The following is an 8010-nucleotide window of genomic DNA, read 5'->3' on the forward strand; positions in this document are numbered from 1 at the left end:
CTCCGTCAGATCAAATGACGTCTTTGAAGTTATTTTTTTTCTCAGCTGCTCCTGATCCATACCTCAGCCTCGCTGATGTGATGTGACAAACACAGATTTTTTTGGGGTAATTGGAGATCGTTTTGAGAGCAAAGGGAGAAATAACACTACCTCTATGTAACAATGACTTGAGCTGGATTTATTTTCAGTGTCATCAAAGAGGAGACAAGGAGAGTTAGAGTAGAGTCATTGTCAGAGAGCCCTGGGAAAGGCTCGTAAAAGGACACCTTGGGTCTTAGGGGCAAATTTTCGGCAGAATAAAGGTGGAGAAGAGGCTTTGTCTGGCTACTGTATGATTTGGATAATGGACATGTACATACATCATGATGGTGAGCTCATTCACTCAGCTTTGGCTAGATGAGACTCAGTGAAGACATTTAAGAACACTTTTTTTATGAAATCCATGGCTATAATGCATTATGAACATACTTGTAATGTATTACAATGTGCTTATAACACTGTAAATTATAGTTAGGCACTCATACACATTAAATGCTTTAAAACACAAATCATGAAAACATTATAAAGCATTGGCTCATCCAAGTATCATAACACTTGCTGGTCACTCACTGGCATCTTTTTGCAATTGTTTTTTTTTAAATTTTTTATCATGTTTTATAATCATTGTTAAAATGCATTATTCAATTTCAGTTTTCAAATGTCTTGACCTGCCCTGCTGCGTACCTATTGCGTTATACCATCAACAGTCATTATCATTATTATTAGCATTATTATCTGGCCTTCTGTGTGCTGATATCAGGGTTTTATTGAATGAACCCTGATGAGTTGGTCGGGCCAGAGGTGAGCGCAGGTAAAGGGAGAGTGACGGGAGCAGCAGTGGAAGTGAATCCACGGCCAGGGAACTGGAGTTAACAGTCAATACGAGATAAAACACGAGAGTCCTCTAAGTCACTCAAAGGATTTAGAGCAGGGGTCACCAAACTTTTTGAAACCGAGAGCTATTTTGAGGTACAAAATAATCCGAAGGGCTACTTGTTTGATGCCCCCCCCCCCTCCCGCGCTCGCAGGTCTCATGGTATGCGGACCTGGAATCATGACTGTGCATGTGGTTCATGTGATTTTCATTTTAAAACACATATTTTTCGCTGCGTTCGCTTCCTCACTTCGTCGGAGCACCGCAAACGGAGGAGGACGCGTCAATACTGACGACGCCTCGCTGTGTCATGAGCTGCCACAGAACCAGCAGCAGGAGTGCAGTTTGGAGTCGTGATCCACTTCCTAAAGTTAAATCACTTTGCTCAGTTTGCTGCAGCAGTTGAGGAATCGCTCATCTGCAGCTTGATACTGTTCATCAGATGCTGTGTGTTTGTTCTGGAAGTCTTTCAACATTCAATGTTTTGTTGTTTGCTAACTTCTCGCCACATATCAGCAGACCGGTCAGCAGCATCGGTGGCAGTGAAAGGAAATGAATACATCCACGCAGAGTTAAAGGCTCTACTTTTCCCCGTGACTTTTTTTTATGTCTCTGTTGATAGTGTAGCGAGGGCGGAGCTGTGTGGATCACGAGTAGCCACCTGCAGCGGAAGAGACCTTCCAGCGACATGACAGGATGTGATGCACATTTTAGTTAAGGACCCCGCTGTGCGAGGGCTGCGGGGTGATCCACTTCTGCAACTCCAACTCCGGCTGGCCACGCAGTCGGATTGACGGACTCGTTTTGATTTTTAGTTCCCCTGAGTTGTTCATACTCCAGAACAGCAGGTGGCGCAACGACCGTTTAAGAGTCGACGTTCACCGATATCTCCCTCCAGGAATTCACCTCCATCTGCGTGTCCTAATACTCCGTCAGACGGGTTTTATAAATGCTCATATTTGTGGACCTCTTCAGCCAAACGTTCTTCAACAGGATCCATTGTTCCTGTTTCTGCTGTGACTTTTAAAAACAGAGGTATTATGCTGTGAAACCGGACATGAGAGACTCAGAAAGGACGTGGTTAGCGGACCAATCACAGTCTTCCGCGCTGCGTACGGCTCTCGTCGCTTTGTCGGATAGTCAGAAATTTGGGGTGACGCACGCAAGCACGCAAAATGGCCGATTTGACCACGCATGGTCGGCCATGTGTGTCTTGCGTGCTTGCGTCTCTGCGTAAAACCCGAGTATAAATCAGCCTTTAGGCTTTTAAACTGATCGCTGATAGCTTAAAATAGTGTTAGCTTAAAATAGTGTTAGCTTAAAGCAGCAAATCACATTGTGAAAAGCACGCAGCATATTTTTTGCAGCTCCATCTCTCTCTGTCCACTGTGTGCGCGCCCGTGTGTGTGTGTGTGTGTGTGTGTGTGTGTGTGTGTGTGTGTGTGTGTGTGTGTGTGTGTGTGTGTGTGCTTACCCGTGTGCTTACCTGTGTGCGCGCTGTGTGTGTGCTCTGCGCGCGCCCGTGTTGGGGGCGAACTCTGCTGCGATACAGAGAAGAGTTTTAACGCGACCATGGTCGGTTGATAATATTTTATACGTTTTTGTGTCACACTACCACATAAATGATGAAATAATCTGGCCCTGGTGAGAGGGATTGTAGACAGGTGCATAGATGAGCCCAGGTACTGGAAGCCACAAACACACACACACACACACACACACACACACACACACACACACACACACACACACACACACACACACACGCACACACAGAGAGAGAGAGAGAGAGAAAAAAACTAAACCCAATCCATCCAGATTACTGTGTTCAGCATTCTGTCCAGCCTGGTGAGTGCTGCCCAAGATTTGATGGCAGCAGTGGTTGAATCCCTTCCTCCACCCGGCTTTAGTCTTGAGATACTGACTTTGTCTGCTAATGAATGCGATGACGACACATGCCATCTGTGTCCGGTACATCAGCATACCATAAAGCCCCACTATCGGCATCTCTCTGCTGGGACTTCCCACTAGTGTGGCCCCGAACATTTTGGACCACATTGTCCGCCAAATTATTGATCTGATTCAAGGACGTTGCAACTTGTAGTATTACTACTGTACTACTAAAGTGAACATCACATCCCAAGAGAGTCATGGTCTGGATTTGTTGTTCTGAATCATTAAACCAAAGCAGTTCGATGTGTATACTCAAAGAAAGTCTTGCTGTATTTGTAATGACAGCTGACAGATTACTGATCTCACTATTGTGAGGCTTTACTCTCAGTTATCTGTGCCTGCTTTTGCCTTTTAAGAAGAGGTGAGTCTTTAAGATCTCTTCTGTCATTAAATAGAAAAACATAAAAGATGTATTAGAAACAAGACCTATGTACATTATTTGTGCTATGAACTGTAATTTAAGAGCATGTTGGTGCTGAGGCAGGTTTCCAGAAGGATGAGATCATCAAGAAAACAACAAGGCTATCAAATGCTTCTTGAGCATTCTGTGTTGTCACATAATACCTACAAGGAACAAACAGCCCAGTGTGTATGTTCTCCTGTCCCCAGGGCTTGTGTGTGTTACAATGGGGCATAGGAAACCTTGTATCCTTAATGTGTACAGTAGTGGACTAATAACCATCACCACTTACTACTGCAGAGTTAAATAAAGTAAGAAAGGAACATCCTTCTGTATATTTGTTCTGAAAATCTAACCTTTAAATGTCTGTATGAGTTGTAAATTATGTTTTTTGTTTGTTTGCTGACATACATTTCCTGCATACATAGTTGTTCATCCACAAAAGAAAACACGTTTTGCTATGCATATGTGCTTTTGCTGTTTTGGGGACATTTCTAATACAACCATGAACACTGACTGGCTTGCAGCACCCATCTCTTTACTGGAAACATACTAAATGGAGCTCATATATTGAGAGTAATTTGGGGTTCAGCAGCTGATACTTCTGTCGCCTGCCAGATTGCAGAAGGTTCAACACGTTGGATGGGTTTTGTTGGTGTGTTGTTTTTGATATGCTGAAGAAGGGTGATGAGGGTGGGTGAGGATAGACTTCACATTTAGATACAGGGATGACAATGACTGTCCTAAAGCAAGAGCACAGTCTCTGAAGTCGAGTGTTAAACACCTGTCAAGTACAGTAATGAACTGTACTTCCGACCACTCAAAGCGCTTTAACACTACATGACATCATTCACCCATTCATGTCCATTCATACACAGATGGGAGGAGATACCATGCAAGGTGCCACCTGTCCATCAGGACTAACTAACGTTCATAAAATGTTCACACATCATGTCTTGCCCATGGACACATCAACATGGGCTAGTGGAACCATGAATCAAAGCACCAATCCCCTGATTGAAGGACGACCCTGCTCTACCACTGAACCAAAGTCCCCCAATAGTTTGATGGATGGATGATCAACCTCGGTTCCTGAAGATGTGTGTACACTAGTCTCGGATTTCCTGTTGCTGAGTTAGACTAACTTTTATTTCCCTGCGACCGGACATCGGCCACTAGGCTGACTTGTATAGCTGGGCGGTCGGAAGATGTTGTGGGCAAATTAATCCATTTCCATGCCTCCTTTTTAAATGTTCTATCATCACCAGTACATGCTTCAGTAATAACTTTTTAAAGATAACATTCTTATTCACACGCCTGTCACAGGTAATGCTATTACATTTTCACTGAGGAGAGAAATGCCTTAGCACAGTACAATATAAGAGATGTATGTGATATGGTTGAAAGGTCTGCATTATTTGTCCATTTGTGTTCGATTGTAGAAACAATGGGAACAATTCATTAATAGACATTGGCATGAATGTCAGATGTTGTCATTGCAACTAAATTCAAAGCAGTCATACAATACCACTGCTGCGATTGTGTCCCAATGTGTCTCACTAAAAACAGTTGAAGACTTTTAATACCCATGCCACGAGTTCAACTTATTCCAAATCAAGGAAAAGAAGAAAATAGGTTCCAATGAAAAATATATCTCTATTCAACTGTTTTGTTTTCATACAAAGTAAAAATACTAATAAGTAGTACCTACAAAAATAGTAAACCAAAAGAATATGCTGTATAATGTTTTCCTTCTCTTTTGTCTTTCCTATTTCAGCTGCTTTGGCATAATTATAATTGGATCTAATAGAGAGGTTAGACACGTGATCCCTGTGTGGCTGTGAACCATAGCCTCTTTGTCTGCTGAAGGTTTCCCGAGTGTTGTGGCTATGAGGCCATCTTTCACAAAAAAATGAATGACAAACAGGTGTGTCTGCAGCAGAGAGATTAAACTCTCTTTGATTGTGTAAGTCTATTGACTGAAGAACCCACATGTATACAGAAATTCAGCAGCAGGCACCTTTCACAGCTTCAGGCCTCAGGATATTCAACAAAATGGACTTTTGTTTGACTCTATTTCAGTCTTTTTACTTAGTATGTTTGCAGAAGATGAATTTCTTCTGCTTTTGATGTGGCTCCCACCCGCTCTTTGATGAATACAATACAAAAAATGTGTTCAAACTATAGAAGAGAGGAAGATTAATACTTAAGGTAGAGGGGCTTTATAAAATATAGTGAGGCTGTAACCCAGCAGTGGCACAACACAATCTATTAATTGCTGCTTGTTCTGGCCTAGATTGTGACTACTGGCTTCCAGAAACCCACTTGTGATGTTACATCGTATCATTGACTGGGCTGTACTTCCCTTTTAAGATATATGTGAACTCTGCGGGTGGATCTGTGGGTTTGTTGTATTCAGAGGGCAGTTCTTTAGGGTTCGGCAGGATGTGGAGTCAGGTCAGATAAAGTATTTTAAGCCTGTCATTAAGAGGTGCATCCTTTGACATGTGATTGTAGCTTTTAGAGAGCAGCAATTAAATAGATAAGAAAAGAGAAGTGTTGAATGTGCTGTGAATTGGCAGCCACTCTCATGTTGACTGAATAAGCGTATAGCTGCTGGAGGGACTGGGGTCACACAGTTCAGTCCCTTGCTTAAGAGTGCTTTGACAGAGGCAAAATCCCTTACTTACTAGAATAAGTGGAGTTTGGATCTTTTAGACTAGAAGATTATTTTACTAAGCTAAATTGGATGGTAAGAGTTTTTGATGGATGATCACAGAATGGGCAAACGTTGAAGGTTGTGGGACAACGGAAGTAGTGAAACTCTCCCAAGCAGACTGGTTGAATAAGAAGGTTGAGGGCTGTAGGTTATTGACAATGTAGTTCTGTTCTCTGATCAGCACAATTGGGTCAGGATCTTTTAATTAAACCACAGTGTTGAATATAGAGGAACCCATGTTGGACAGGTGTCTGCAAGAGGACCAACCTACTAAACTTTTGGATAGAAATGAGAAAGAGATGGTGTTGGAGTGGTATTGTGGAGTTTGGTACCTCATTTGTCTGAGTGAGCTTGAAACGCTGTTGCATAACATAAGTTCTGGCGCTGTACGAGGGGACGAGTGGGTTATTTATGGATATGCAGAAAGTGGCAAAGTTGAGGAGTGGTTCTGCTCCAAAATGTGATTATTGTTCTAAAAAGGTGGATATTAATGTGGTTAATGTTATGATAGGTGGAGCTTAACTTTGAAACATGTGGTTAATGTTGTGAAATGGTAGGTTTAGGCCAGCGGTTCCTAATCCCCGGGCCGCAGGTCGGTTGGTATCGGGCTGCACAGAAAGAATGAATAAATATTTTTTTTAATTTAAAAATTAAAATATATACATATATATATATATATATATATATATATATATATATATATATATATATATATATATATATATATATATATATATATATATATATATATTTTGAAGAAGAAAAAAAAGTTTTATTTTGAAAAAGGACCGAATACATCCATCCGTCCGTCTGATCCTCTTCACATACGTTACCCCAAAAATGAAACTTAAAAGTCTGCTTCAACTGGGTATTCTGGTCTAAAATCAAGGCAGAATATCATGAGATTGCCAAAAAAGGACGAAAACTCTGCCTTCATTTCAAACTTCCTGTCTTTGTGAAGCGGGACTTAAGATGAGCAGTAGACTGGACATAAAGGTTTAAGTTAAGCAGTAGACTGGACATAAAGGTTTAAGTTAAGCAGTAGACTGGACATAAAGGTTTAAGTTAAGCAGTAGACTGGACATAAAGGTTTAAGTTAAGCAGTAGACTGGATATCAAGAACACATGTCGAGTGTCTCCATCACTCTGTCTCCTTGCAGAAAAACCAGCTCAGGGCTCACACTGATTCAGTGTAATGGTCAGTTGTATATTCATGCACTTTATAATTGCATTATGCCGGTCGTATCATTTTATTACGTCATATGTATTACGTTATATTTATTACGTTATATTTATTACGTCATATTTATTACGTCATATTTATTACGTCATATTTATTGCCCACACTGTGAAGGCCGGTCCGTGAAAATGTTGTCTGACACAAAACCTGTGGAGCAAAAACAGATGGGGACTGCTGGTTTAGGCAACAAAACAACTTGACAAAACACAGTGATTTGGCTTCAAATAACTACGCTTGATACGAAAGGTAAGCCCTTTCTCTCCAGTTGATCCAGAATGCTGCAGCTTGTGTATTAACAAAGACTAGGAAGGGAGATCACATCACACATGTATTAGCTGCTCTCCACTGGCTTCCTGTCAGATCAAGAATTATATTCATTATCCTTTTCCTTACCTACAAAGCCTAAACTGGTGATGCACCAGTTTATCTTAAGGAGCTTATATTGCCATACTACCCTACTAGAAAGTTGCGCTCACCGAATGCGGGGTTAGTTGTGGTTCCCAGAGTCTTAAAAAGTAGGTTGGGGGCTCGAGCCTTCAGTGATCAAGCTCCTCTTCTGTGGAATAAGCTTCCACTTTCAGTCCGGGGAGCAGACACAGTCACCTCATTTAAGAGTAGATTTAAGACTTTCCTCTTTGATAGAGCTTATAGTTAGGCTGGCTCAGCTTACCCTTGCTCCAGCCTCTAGATATGCTGCTATAGGCCAAGACTGCCTGGGGACATCTTAGGATACACTGAGCTCGTCTCTCCATTTTGTATTTGTGAATTGGGGCAATATAAATACG

Source organism: Clinocottus analis, unplaced genomic scaffold (genome assembly GCF_023055335.1).
Source record: "Clinocottus analis isolate CAN_PGR_092001 unplaced genomic scaffold, fCliAna1.0.p SCAF_43, whole genome shotgun sequence".
Lineage (NCBI taxonomy): Eukaryota > Metazoa > Chordata > Actinopteri > Perciformes > Cottidae > Clinocottus > Clinocottus analis.